Genomic DNA, 15,256 nt, shown 5'->3' on the forward strand with positions numbered 1-15,256 from the left:
TGGCTTTAATATCTTAATCTATGTGCGACCCTTGCGATTCATTCCATGTTTATAGAGTATTAAAAACGCGTCCTGTCCTGATGTTTGCTCTCTCAAATTTATGTCGACAGCACTGTGCAGCGGATAACACAGACGACAGACAACGGAGAGACGGTTTTTAATTTAATTTTTGTTGTGCATGTGAAAACGTGCACGTTGAAACACAAAACTTTTCATTCATCGCATCACTTTGCTAACAAACGACTTGCTTTTTTTTGGCTGTTTTTGGACTGTTGTTGTTCTTTTTCATTTTCTATTTGTGTGCACCCCTTTTGCCATTCGCTGACATTGTCCGAAAATGAAATACAGCTTAATCTGATAACGAGCGTAGCAGGCAGCCAACAAAATGCCACAAATTCGCACGTAGAGAACTCCTGTCTCACATGACGGGGCCAGAGTTGCATGCCCCGTCAGGCCATTATTGCAAATTTAATGAAATTCGATTCAGTATAGTTTCGTTTAGCAGCTAATTAGCAGAATTCGAGCTGAAGTGGGCAGTAGCAGGCAGACAGAAGAGCTAACAGAAAGGGCCAAAGGACATTTGGGCCAACCAACTAATTCACATGCGAATTTTGGCTCAACGTGTTCAATTACAATGCACACAACGTTGGCTTTTCCCACACATTCTCATTGCGCATACGCCACGCTGCGTTGAGTATGCTAAGCCAGGCAAAGCTGGCGAGGGGAGGGCAACGAGAGCCTGTAAGTTCTCTTTTAATTGCAGTGTTAACATGTTTAATTAAAATTGCTGCTTGAACGCGCCCAAACGCGGCGCTATGAAAAATGCAAAAGTCGAGACGGCTGCCAGACAACAACAACAACAACAATGTCGACTGAGACTTTCTGTTGTTGATGTTTCTGGCGCTGTTGCTGCTGTTGTTGCTGTGTGTGGCATGCGGCTGCAACTGCGATTGGGAGTCAACAAGCATGTGCTCAACTAAATGCAAGCTCTTTTCATGCTACGCCAAGCCTGAAACGAAAAACAAAACATAAACCAGCACAGCACAGCACAACCCAAACCGACCCGAGTTGAGGCAACGCAACGCAATGCGACGCTAAAGTCAGCAACATGAAATTATTAAATTTTCACACGCTGACGGCAACAATTAAAAAAAATGTAGAGCTGTAAGGTGTTGCTGACGACGACGTTGGCATACGCTTTAAATAAATTAAAAGACCTTAAACTTGTCCACGCTCTGCTGCCTCGCTCCCTCTTAAACAAATATCTTGCAACAATGTTGCACTCAATCTCTCTCTTGATGTCATATCGCCTGACTTTCCGGAGCTACCCCGCTGTGCATACTCTATGCTCTCAGCAGACATGTGTCTGATGCGTCCAGGTGTGAACATGTTAAAATTTTGTTAAGCTGCCTTCAGTGTCGACTGCATTTAGTTGAAATTCTCTTTTTGGTTTCGCAACTTTTTGTTGCACTATTTTGAGTGAATTTACCGCAACAGTTGCACAACTAATTAATGTTTTATGACATAGCAAAGTAGTTGTCTAACGTTCCTGATAAGTTACAATCGGAAAGCGAAGTCTGCATAATTAATGCGTAGAAACTTAAGACGCGATAATTAACAATAGGTAAGAAGACTTCCTTTGCAATTACAAGTTGCAAATTTTGCAATTAGAAGAGGGAGGGGGAGGTGGTGTGGAGAGGAGTAAGTATTGTGGCAGGTGTGGCAGGCAATGACAAGCTGCCTGAAGACAGTTTGTAATTCAAGTTATGCGCCGCAGTTGAAATATGGCTTCTGCCTCGCCCCCGCCCCACAAAATGGCGTCACTTGGCAGCCTACTAAAACCTATCAACGTGTGTGCCACACACATATGCACACACACCAACACATACTCCCCCACAATACAGTAAAACGCCACACAACAACAGCTGAAATGGGCTGTCAAATTCAGGAAGCCAGCCAAAATTTGCCACATGTAACACACACCAGCCAGCTACGAGGTTGTCTCTGTGTATGTGTGTGTGGTGTGGGAATTTCTTCGGATGGTTTGTTGCTTTGGTTATTCGACATGCGAAAGGGTTGCTTCAGTTTCGTTTCCGACTCTCCCTCACTGACATAAACATGCGAATTTTACGGGACAACCGCCTGGCGGCGCTAAACTTTTTTAAGTAGCGCCATCTTAACGCTACCTGAAATATAATACCGTCACCGCCCAAATTTGGCCAAGCACCACCCGCTGCTGTTGGCATCTTTTTTTTCAGCTGCTGCTCCTTCTGTTGTTTGAGCAAGGCAACTGATAACATTTCAGCAGCAGCAAAAAGTGAAGAAAAAGAATGAAATGATGCAAAGGGAAACGAAACGAAACGGAGCGAAAGGAAACCAAACAAAACAGATTTGGTTAAAGAGAGTCTGGAGATTGCCGGAAAAGTCAAAGTTAAGCTTGATATAAATTTAATACAGCCCGCTAAGTGGGCGTGGCTGACAGCTGGCTTTGTCGCTTAGCGCAGCTAATGAGCGCACACAACTTTTTCTATCATTTTTTTCAGCTCTTGTTGTTGTTCTTGGCCCTCAACATTGTTTTATGTAATCTGAACTCAAAAGCTTCTCTCTGCAGGAGTTGGAATTTTTTTTTGATGAAAATTGCCTGAACGTGGGCGTAGAGATAGGGGTAGTTAAATGGGCGGACACACTAATGAAAATTGATCAACATGGTGGGCTGAGACATTATTGTCACTTGGCCAAATTGCTTTGATGACTTTGCTGTTGTTTTTTAATTAGCTTTGAGCGACGCCTCAATTGTTGCTTTTGTTGTTCGGCCCTTTAAGGTAATTTTCAGGATGCAAGCAAATCAATTAAACAAAGGATGCCATCGCGTGCCAAAGCAACAATGCGAGGCAGAAGCCATATTAATGATAATAATAATCATAAATAATGCGAGGCTCAACAAGGTGTCAAATATTTATTTGTAGCATACTTTTCTGGGGCGTGACTCATATAAAACTTAATTACCATAAATTTCGGCAAACATTATGGCTTCGCGTGCTATGTGCCACGCCCCCTCTACGCTTCCGAGCAGAACATGACACAAACATGTTGTGCAATAAAATATTCGGTTTTACTCGACAGGTTTGCGTGCAGGAAATGCGATTCCGGTCTAGACACAATAAGGATAACTACTTGCTAAATAATATTACATGCAGCCCCATGAAAACGATGATGACGACGACGATGATAATAGCAAACACGAAAACTGCAGACAGACATTTAACTGCATTAAAAGCGCATTAGTTGTGTGCCACCACATTGCGTTTACTTAATAGTTGAGCGCCAACATTTCGTATACGTAATATGCGGCAGCAGTTGCTCACTCTAGGGGCACTCACACACACTCCAGCTGATTTTTAGCTGTGGCAAAGTGAGTGCTCGCTGCCACACACTCTATTAAATGCCAAGGTGTGTGTGTGGGAGGTGCTGTGTGTCAAGGGACCTCGCAAACACTTGACGCAGACAGCAAGTTATTTTGAGCTGTGGCTGAAATGACAGAGCCAACAGCGGAGCTCAAATAACAATTAATTCGGTATTAAATCTGGATTATTACGTATACGCGCAGGCTGAATAAATAAATACAATTGATTAAGGCAACAGGAAGCGGGGACAAGACAGCGGAAGCTGCAGCAACAGCGAAAGCCACAGCAAAAGCAAGAGCACACAATGGGAACCCACGTAGAGGGCGAAGATAAAGATGAAGGAGCAGACAAGAGCATGCCGGAAGAGGCTGCGAAACATGAACTGTACACGAGCAAACAACAATGGCTGTTGGGCGAAGAGAACGTGCAGAGAAACGGAGAAGAATTTTACTCTACTTTCGTTGGACATGCAACAAGAAAAGCGCTGCAAAGGCAGCCAACCAACCAAACAAGCCAAGCTAAGCTAAACCGAGCTGAGACGAGAGCAAAGTAATAGTAGCAACCATGTCTCGAGCTATTTGCGTCCATTTTTCCTCAGACTTCCTTTCTCTCTTGCTGCTTGTGGCCTGCCTCCCACGTCGTGCCACACACGCAGCAATGCAATTGAGTTTAAACGGCAACAATTCTGTCGAGTCGAGCTGCTTGTTTGCATAGAATTCGCATAGAAGAATCTAGTCGAAAGTATTCAACGAATACGATTATATGATACTGCAGTCAGTGTCTGTGCACTGGCATTGCTACCCGACCAAACTCAAACCAAGTTGACTTGCAACATGCTGTACAAATTAAAAATGCGCCAGAGGCGTGACAAAAAACGCAAACTTGTAACAGGATCTTCTCGTTCTCATGATGTTCTTCGTCCCCGCACTAACGATGAAGCAGCAATATTGCAAAACACAGAGCCAACAACCGAGAGCCGAAAGCTATTAAACTGCAAACGGGGGAATCCATTTTCACTGCGCGATTGCGATTGCACATCAAAGACATGTCAGTTGCACAAGGCTCTTCATTTGTATGTGAGCGAAGGAGAAAAGCAAAAGCTCAGTTTAAAGCTTGCAAAAGCTGCCAGCGAGGAATTAAGTCAACTATCACTTGATTGACTTTTGCGAGCAGTCTAGATTAAGTACTAAGATTAGCTTCGAAAGCACATTAAAGCAATATCGATATAGTTAATCTGAGAATATATTGTAAATGCAGAGGATACTAAAACTTTAACCTACTTTGATTTACAATTTATGTAGTATTTATGTAAGTTCTTTGCACTAAAAGCACATTAAAGCAATTGTCCACGTTCATGGTTTTGATAAAATTGTTGATATCGATATATTGTAATTTATCTGAGCATAAATTAAAGAAAACGTAGATTCTAAAACTTGAACATACTTTGTTGTAAAATAAAAGTAGTCTAGAATTTCCTTTTTACCATATATGAAAGCTCATGCTAAACATTAAAAGAAAGAAAATGAAAGAGAGACAAGCAAAGTGCATGTGATACTTTAATGTTTGCCTAATGCAAATGGAGCAAATAAAATTTGCAAACTCACAATTAAATAACAACTTTACGTGTAGTTAAACATTGAACTGACTTTAAGGCTCAAGGCCATTTATGTAAGCTCAAGCGTTTGCAATAAATTTTGGCATCAGCTTAGCATATAGTGCATCGTCTTGATTACAGTTTTAAGCACTACAGAGATTAAAATGTGCAGTAAAAAAAGCAACCTAAAGAAAAATAAGTAGATATTTATGTGGACGCATGAGCATTTATAAAAGTATATTCTATAATTTTCAAGCAGCATGCAAAATTTATGGCTTTAAGTGCCAAGCGATAGACAAGACGCAACAGCAGCAAGTTGTTGCCCCAAAGCAGTCATATATTATAAGAGAACATCCACACAGAGTGTAGATGTGTGTGTGTGTGTGTGTATATGTATATAAATTTAAATGCAAATCAGGATGGCAGCACTTACGAAGAGCACGAAATGTCTCAGTTCAAGGAGAGATAGAGAGAGTGAGGTTTGAAAATAGCTTTAAAATAAAGTTAGTACAACGACAAAACACTTCATTAGTGGCTTGTGGCAATTGGCGCGTGTCGTTGAATTTATTTGCCACTGTCAGCTGACTGACATTTTCATTTAATTGCGTGCCTTTACGTGGGAAAAGTGGCGAACCAGCGACACAGACAGCGAGAGAGAGAGAGAGAGTGGAAAAGAGATGGAGAGAAACATCAAGAGAGCGAGCGAATAAAATACCGAAAGTTTTAACGCAGTGACACAAAATCAATAAGCGGTTGCAATTAATGTGCCACAATGAGAACATAATTAAAAGACTTGCAACTTTTCAATTGCCGGCGATACGTTCCATTTTACAAGGCTGCCATGTCTGAATTAAAGCGACTTGCAATCGCAACTGGGAGAATGTCACACAAACGTAGCACTGAAAAGTTTGCTATGAAAAAGCAAAAAGCCTCGAGGTAAGCATGCTTCTTGTTTCCTGCTGCTCTGTCCCCTGCCTTCTGTTGCTGTTTTTGCTTCTGTTGCTTTTTCTGACCAGTAAACTGCGTAAAAGTAAATGAAATGAACGAGTACTTGAATAAATGAGGTCAACTATGAGTGCTTTGTATACGCATCTATTTCTATGTCCTTTGTATCTTTTTTTATCTTTGTATCTGCAATGGCAACTGCAACAGAAACTGTGTCTTTCTATATCTGTTTAACTTTTGCCTGAGCCCTCAAGTTAATGGAAATGCAGCCGTGCGCTTTGTTAAATCTCTAATGATAAATGTTGCCAGCAGCAGCAGCAACAGCATCAGACAGTGGGAGTCGCCACGCTTTATGTTGCTGCTGCTGCTGCTGTGCGGCATTGTCTGCAATTAAGTTCCATGACAGCAAAGGCACTCAGAACATATGCCAACGCTTAATCAGGAAAACAATGGCTGACGGAAATATATATGCAGACACTCTCTCGTCCTTCTCAGCGCCTGCAACTTGTGGCACAAAGTGCGTGCCACTCATCATGCGTTGCCCTGACAAAAGCACTCCTCTAAGTAACTGTAACCAGCGACGAGTATGGCAGCTAGTAGGAATATCTTTTGGGATGTAGACGCTCAGTGAAGCGCAAATCCCATTGAATTTATTTACGGCGGACGAAGCATCGAAAATTTATACGCATGAAGTTTGTCTACTCGCATTTATGTTAATGCATCGTCGTTCTTAATACCATTCAACACAGTTTTATGGCAAATTTATGCACGAAACACTATGAAATATTGTGGCTTTAAGTGCCGCATTTAGTTCGAAACTGAAAAGTGATTTAAATAAATCGACTGCAAAGCCAAGCATACAGTCAGTATATAGTATGGTATATAGTATATATTTGTTAGCATGGTATATATGTAGACAGAGGAAAGCCAAAGTCGAGGCGTGTTGAGCTGTCAATTAATCGAAAGCATTCTCGGCACATGCAATGCTATTTTGCTGGCTGGCAATGGCAATGAGAATACATAGCAATCGCAATAGCTGCCATCGGTTTAGCTAATGACGCCCAGCAAACAAGCCGAAAGCGAGAGCACAAACAACTGCTTGCTACCCTGCAGAGATAAGTACAGCCTTTGGCTGTCGCACACCACTAATTACAGGGTATTAGCAACTGCAGACAGCACCGACAGCAACAAATGTGATTTAAGCTGTTGCTGCTGGAAATAGAAGAACTCCCAGAGAGAGAAAGAGAGCTAACTCAGTTGAGTGTCTATCAACGAAAAGTGGAACAACAGCAGCAGCTCCAATGACAGCTAAAACAATGGGAACCATTATCAGAGAGTAGGAATTGTGTGTTATCCTAACTGCCAACAAGTCTTGTCCGGCAACGGGGCGTATGCGCAATGTTTGCTTGTGTTGTTGTTCTCAGTTTGCTTGCATAAGAATGACAAGTTTCGCTTACCTTTTAGCAGAATTACAGCAATTAAGAGACTGGCGTTTATTATTTAAAGCACACATGTTGCAAGCTGCAAAACAAAGCAGAAAAAGAAATTAGTAAGAAACCAAGTGTACACATATCATTTAATTGAGTCTCCCGAGAGAGAATGATTGACTGCAGTCCAACAACATTTAATGGCCACTAATTAGCAGCAATTTCATTTATTTCCTCTTTTTCCTGCCACAGTTTGTCTTGGTTTATCTACACACACACACACCCGCACACATGTGTGTCAGCCAAAACTCAGGTTAAACAAACGCAAATTACACAACTTTTTCGTAATATTTGGCAACTGCTGTCGTCGTCGTCGTAGTCCTAAGTCAAAGGCACGCAAAAACCTACAAAAGGTTTCAACTTTTACGACTCGCATGCGGAGTTGTTTTTGGTACTACTATGTCAAAGACTTGCCTCAAAAATTAACTTTTGCCAGATCAACTACAATATAAGCACATTTTAAGGAGGAGAAAGATGATGCTGCTGATGTGCGGCAGATACTCTTTGATTTTTAACTTTTTCTTTCAAATATTGTCACTACTAACAGTGAGGAGTTAATTAAATGAGTTTAGTGAAATTATTCGGTTGAAACGGCTGAATGGAATGGTAAAAGCTGAGTTAAGCTTACTTATTTCTTTACTCAATTGAATGTATGGTTGTAATTTATTCCAGATATTGCACTTAGATCTAGACGATCACTTTTGGTGCAAATAAGTTTATAAATTCTGAACTATAGTAGGTAATATTGTTTGATACGAGTTTTTTTATTTGAATTAATGAAAATCCTAAAATAAAATTGTAATTTGAATTATACATATTTCTTATAAGAATTTGCTTCGAATTCGTTGGCTATAAAATCGTCAAATTTGATTGATTTTGGTGTGGTAAGCTTTAACTCTTATATATATTTTTGCTTCCAACAATAAAATAATACTGCTTCAGTAGTCGTAATTTGGCTCAGACGATCATTTTTGATACTAAATAATTTAATAAATTTCGAACTACGTTGTTTGCTGTGAATTTTGAATTTGAATTAATAAAGTCTTAACAACTCTGGAAAATAAATTTTTTTTTTTTTTAACTTTAAACATTTTTTCGACCTGACATCTTAAACTCTATATTTAATTTTATTTCTTTCAACCAAATCATAAAAACGCTTTAAAATTCAGTAGCAGGCAAAATGCTTCGCTTGTCAGCTCGTTATGAGGTATTACTTGATTACATACAGAAAAACTTGCAAGCATAAACAAGCGCACAGCTGGCATATGAATTGCTAAAACAGTAAAGATAGCAACCACATTAGGCAACTTTATGCAAGTGTGTGTGTGTGCGACAGTTATAAGTTACAGCTTTCGAGTGCATACTTTAGTGCGCCGGCAAAAGGCAACAAACTCTTTCAGGCATTATTAATGCGAGTGGCAGCCACTTGAAGGCAAGAGTGTGTGTGCGCGTGTATAATATGTGTGCGAGTGTGTGGTGTGGTGTGTGTGGAGGATAGTTGTAACTGGAAAAGCTAGTGGCTGCCACTGTTGCTGCTGCTCTTGCTGCTGGTAATCAGCATTGACAGTTGTTGAAAGTTTGTCAAGCTAATGCCGAGCTGTTTATGACAGCGAGTTGAAGTTGCAACTTCAAACTCGAATCGATGCGACGAGCATTGCGAAACGTTGCAACAGCGTTTGAGGTGTGGCAAGTGCTGCTTAAATTTGTCAAACTGAATGCCTCAGCTAGTACGGAGCACAGAGCTCAAGCAATCAGCATTAAGCAACGCGTTGACAGCAACTTAATCAGCATTAAGTGCAAAGAGCCAGCAACAGCGACAACGACGAGGACGAGGACAACGACGACGTCGACGACAGACGTTAAAAATAAAGGATGAAGGATAAAGAATACAGAATACAGGATAATACAGGAGTATACGGAGTGTAAGTTAACCACGCCTCGCCGTAGGCAGGCCAAATGGATTTTTATTGTTTGTCGCGGCTGTTTCCACTCGCGTTTCTCGATTCGCAACTCGCGAGTCGAAACAAATTGCGAAAGTAAATAAAAACAAAAGGCGCGGCAACAGGCGCAGCAAGCCAGCAAGCAAAAGGATGTTTGTACGTGGCAAAGCGGCCACAAAGGACATAATGAATACGCTTAACTTTTAAGTCACGCTGAGAGATAACTTTTCCAAGAAGGAATAATGGCGCGAATAATGACGCTGACAACAACAACAACAGCAACAACAACAAGGAGCAAAGACAAAAGGCAAGCCACATAGCCATAGATATACCATGGAATATAAAGCAGCTCTCCATCTGTGAGTGTGTGTATGTGTGTGTGACTGTAATTGTGTGTGTTTGCCATTAATGTAAATGAGTCGCATTAAAGTGTCAATACGACTCTCAATATGGCACGCGGCATGTGGCAAGCTGGAGGAGCGCAAATGTGTCTTAAATCAATATGAATTTCATTTATCCTGTAGGCCAAAGAGGCGGCAGGGTCGCCACTAAAGGCTGCCCGAAAAACTCATTAAAGCGTTACGCGCTGTTGCAGCAAATGAGTCATCATTGAGCAAATACACACAGCAAACAATCACATACACAGAGCCACACTAAAAGCAAGAAAGAGAGAGAGAGCGAGTGCGAGTGAGATGGCAAGTCGACAGGCTATGTCAACGCCCGAAATTTATTCGCGTTTTGTGTTGTTGGCAAATGCAATCATTTTGTTACGTGGTTTCATTTCATGCTGCCAACCCGCTTCCTCCCCCCGTCTCGTATCTCACCCCCTGCTGCACCTCGTAATCCAATAACATGCAAAAAGTTCGTTTATAGACGCCACACATAGAGCGAAAGCTGGGAGCTGGCTTGCAACATGTGCAACATGGCGTATGTGTAACGTGTGTGCAAATATTGTCTCAATTTGGCGCTGGCTCCACACTTGGCTGCCTGGTTTTTGGGTAAATTGAGTCGTCACAGCTTATGCAGATGCTGCAACCGCCAACTCCAGCTCCCAGTTATCCTCCCTTACACCCACCCAACCTCATCCTGTCGTGCTCTCTCTCTCTTTCTCTCTGAGGGTTTCCTTGAGCTTCATGTGGAAATAAACAATTTGTATGCGAATTTCGCCTTTGCAGTGAGCAAAACCATGAATATGAAAATTTTCCCCAGTTTCTGCAATTTGCTTGCACTTCGCAAAGTTGTCAGCCAGTTGTCGATAGATGGCGCCACCTACTACTATAACCAATCCACCCCCCTCCCCAACAGAAACTGCCCTTTGCCAACAAACAGCTAGAAAATTGAAAGCAAAATATGATGATGTTCGATTTAGAGATTTTCTATGCACATAATCCTTCACCTTCCATACTCCTCACTCCACTCACTCCGCTCACTTTCTAAGCTATTTCAATTTTGGAGAGCGGTATACAAATATTAGGCTAACCGAATTTTGCGTAGTCCATCAAGCAGAAATTGAAGGCTCATGCAAATTTGTAGACGTATTCATTTCGAGTATTTCAGTCTGCTTAGCATATTCATACAATATGAAAGCCATAAGCTGCTTTGCTGCAAAACAAAAGTCCAGAAGATGCGTGCTGTTATTTTACGCAAACACAAATACAAACACAAATGTTGCAATTGCTATAAGATGCAAGCACGAAATGGCAAATGGAAAGCTAGAAACATATTCGACGCATTTTCTAGGGAGAAGAGCTCGTAATTTTCATTGCATAAAATAAATACTGAGCAGGAAATTGCATTACTCTCAAGTTCAGTGAGAGTTTTGTGACTGCATTAATAACATCAACAATATCCCGGATATATTGCATTTAATTAATGCACTGAGCATTTTGTCCTCATATCCTCAAGTTGAACTCTTTGTGCGCCTTTTCATTTGCCACATGCCGCGGCGCATGCCACTTCAGACATAATCACCAGAGAGGCTTTAAGAGCTGCCTCTGCTTGCTTGGCTTATGCTCATGCTCATGCTTATGTTTATGCTTTTGATTCTACTTCTGCTTCAGCTTCTGCCTGATGTGAAGCTGTCAAAGCGCTGGAGGCAAAAGTGACGCATTTGTATTAATGGCAACCCAAACGAGACTCTGTGTGTGGCACGGTCAGGTGGCAGGAGTCGAGTCTACGTTTGCTGCTGCTGCTGCTCTGGTATTTGGCTGCAGCCTCTTTTGGCATTTGAAGTGCATCGCAATTCACATGCGAATGCTTTTGAGAACCAACTCATTCAGAGAGCCGCAAAAGACTCCCCATTGCTCCGCTTCCCCTTCCCCTTCCCCTTCATCCGCTTTACTCCACTCGACAACTGAATAAACTGAATCTGTGAATTGCGAGTGCATCAGGCATTGCATTTATTTTGCAATTACTCAACTCGTGCATAAACATGATACTCATACGTGGGTAGATCAATAAACTGCGCACCCAACCAGCTAAAATCAGACAAAACGAGTTTTTTCTTCTGCACTCTCTCTCTCTCATTCTTAGTTGCAATTCACAATTCGCAATGAGCCATAACTCTGACAGAGTCAAGTCCTTATACAGATTGTACTCAACTCGACTCGACTCGACGCTTGAAACTGTTTTTCTATTAAATGCAATAGCCAACATGATGGATGGCTTAGTGCAAATCGAAGCGTGGCATTATAGATATCAACTTCAGAATGGCATACTCTATAAAGCAACTTGTTATACATGCCTCATCAATTCAGACTGTCAAAGAGCTAACGAATTATTAAGTGCAGCTCAGCATTTGACCATGAAAAAAAAAATCTTTTTTAAATCCGACAAGCCTGAAAACTCAGAGCCGAAACTAATTCTTGTTATCAGCATCGTTTTTCTTGATTTTTCGCAATATTTCTACAATTATCTCTTGCTGGTTTTCTCAATTTTGGTTGCCTCAAAAAGTAACCATACATCATTTTAGCAACCCTCGCTGCCACTGCGAACGGAAAACGTTTCAAGTGTCCTTTATGGAGTTGAAAAACAGTTAAAAACTGCAAAAACCCAGCCAATTTATGGCACAAAGTGCTGTTGTCCAAGTGGATTTACCAAGTTGAGAGCCAAATTGCAACATAATTCCATATAATAATATTAATAATAATAATGATAATAAAATTTAACTTAATACACTTCCAACTCGCAACTCACAACTCGCAACTTGCTGCTTAAAGCGAGCGAAATTTATTATTATATTTATTAGTGGCCAAAACACTTTACTGCCCAATTAGACGCGTCACAGCTGGAAAAACTGCTGGCTGACGAAGCAGTCAAAATAAAAATGAGCAAACTGAAAACTAAAAATGCAGCAGACCATGTTAAAGTGGGACACTAAAACAGAGAGCGATGGAAAATGGAAAATCACAAGTTGGCCAAAATTAGCACAGATTTTTCGGAGCTGCAAAAATTTGATGAAATTAACGTTCTTCTTTTGTGGGAGGGTATGATAATGAAGTTCTGAAGTAGGTAACTCAAAGAATGAGTACGAAGTTTTTGGCTTTTTAAGTTCCCTTTCTCATCACAATGAAATTAAAAAGAGGAAGGAAAAGCAAGATTAAAATTTATGGCAAAAACATATTCTGTCACCTCAATTTCCTCAAACTTAAATTAGAGATAATTTGACTATATGTAGAGTATTTGAGTTTCGCCTAATTGCCACTCATTTTTTGGAACTGGGAGAGGGAGGGTAAGAAAATTAAGTTCTAAAATAGGTAACCAAAAGAAGAACGAACAAAAAGATTTTCTTTTATGAAAACCTAAATAAAAGTCGAAGGAAGTCAAAGCGAACATATTATGTGACTTCACATTTTCTCAAATTATAAATGTTATTAAAAAGATTTTAATAGTTAATCAATGGTAAAGTATTTGAGTTTCGTCTAACATAACATATATATTGAATTTTAACATAATTTTGGTCTTTAAAGTTATCATTTCATGATGAACTTGAATTAAGGAAAGAAGACATAATATAATATTTGTTATTCCTTCAAATCTGTAATCTCAATCTGCTGAAATTTAAGTTTAGTAGAGTATTTGAGCTTCGTCTAATTGCCACTCACGTTTTTTGAGCTTGTCGCATTAACAAGTTGTCAATTAGCCCATGGAAGAAAATGTACATAATTAAGGTGGACAAATTAAACACAAGCTGCAAAAAGGAGGAGCATAGCGGAGGAGGATGAAAACTAGGCGGTGGGCGTAATGGGCGTGGTGTCCATGACCGGTCACTTAAAATGCATTGCATTGCAAATGATGCCACAAGGCAGCTGCAAAAAACGGAAAAGTTTTTTAGCAGCAAGAGTTGTCTAGTCTTTCAACTTTGGTGGCAAATGCCAGCTTTGACGATGATGATTCAAATGAATAGGCAACTATGCCAAAGAGTGAAAAGCGACAGTTCAAATGTCGCAGGTCACTCTCAGTTGTCAAGAACAACAACAACACGAACAGCATGAAGTGACAATGACAACAACAACAACAACAATAGCAAGGTGAAGTGTTCACTGACAATCTCTAGTTTCTTCGTTTTGCAGTTTGTCATTTTTTAGTTTGCTGCTCGCTTTGAAGACAATTTGCATCGTCGTGGCAGTGACTTTTCTTTTGTCTTTTTTGCACATTAGCTACCCATCACTGTCAGTACCCTTCCCCTCTCTACCCTCTCTCTCTAACTCAGTCCCCTCTCCGTTCCGTCTCTATACTCTATCTGTCATGCTGATGCTCACCTTTGCATTATGAGCTGCTAGAAACGGAGAGAACTCGCTATCGTCGTTGTCTATAAACTACTTTTAGTCTCTCTCTCTCTCTTGCGCTTCCCCTCTCTCTTTCTCTCCTCTCGCGACTGTTTGCCTTTGGCCAACTGTGTCAACCAGTTTGACCAGTTGACTGAGTTGCCGAGTCGCCTCCTTTGTGGCGAAACGTTGATTGCTCCTCAGTAGCCTCGACTTGGACTTCAATTGATTGGAATAGTTGTTATTCCCCACGCCACCTCTTCCGTTCTCCCTCTCTTGGGCTATTTGTCTCTCTCCATCTCTCTCTCTGTCTCTCTCTCTCTCGCTTTTTGACAGTCAACTTTTATTTGGACTTTACCGTTTTTCGCGTTTCAGTTACAAAATTTTGCAATTCATGCCACGAACCGAGCCCAGTTTTCCTGCTCAAACTCAGCTCAGCTTTGCTGCTGCTCTGCATCCAAGTCTCAATGCTATTTATAACATTTGTCGGCTTTTGGTTTTCGATTTGTGTTTTGCTACAACAGCAAACAGCAAACTGCAACTGCAACTGAAAGAGAGCAACAGCAACAGCAACAGCAAAAGCCAGAGCAACTGCAGCTGAGTGAAGAAAAATGCGCCCCTTGTGAACTGCGCCCAATTTATAATGTGCACTTTTGAAGGCCTTCGCCTCGTGGACAGTTCCAACTACTGACAGTGCCCAGGGAATGGGAGACTGTGTGTTGAATGTGCAGCGAACGGCGCAATTGTTATACAAAAGCCAGCCAAAACATTGTTGCCAAACGTTGGGTATAATATTTTGTTGAATAGCAAATATGATTGATACATTTGTTGATATAAATTTTAAATGTGTTGAAATTGTGTACGATTGAAAACTCTGTACTATAGAATTATTCTATGGCTAGCTATAATATTGGGTTAATTCTTAATAGCAATAATACGTAAACAATTATAGAGTTGAATAAAATGAAAAGGTAATAAGCAAAATTAGTTTTTTTTCTAGTTATAGAAACAATATTTAATATCAAATCATGTAAGATAACTCAACTGATAACTAATGTTATTAACACTTAAGACGACAGAAATTTTTAAAAGAATAGAAAAATTCTTATAGTGGAAAAAT

At 40.5% G+C, this 15,256-nt stretch overlaps 1 protein-coding gene across 3 annotated transcripts in view; it reads right to left on the bottom strand.

The window, feature by feature from the left end:
• Window positions 1–15,256, bottom strand: part of LOC132788511 (protocadherin-like wing polarity protein stan) — a 63,977-nt gene that overhangs the window by 16,885 nt on the left and 31,836 nt on the right. For all 3 annotated transcript variants that reach the window (XM_060795963.1, XM_060795966.1, XM_060795965.1), the window contains one exon: window positions 7,401–7,464. The gene's annotated coding sequence lies outside the window, so the exon portion shown is untranslated. The remainder of the gene's footprint in view (window positions 1–7,400; window positions 7,465–15,256) is intronic.

Source organism: Drosophila nasuta, chromosome 3 (assembly GCF_023558535.2).
Source record: "Drosophila nasuta strain 15112-1781.00 chromosome 3, ASM2355853v1, whole genome shotgun sequence".
NCBI lineage: Eukaryota > Metazoa > Arthropoda > Insecta > Diptera > Drosophilidae > Drosophila > Drosophila nasuta.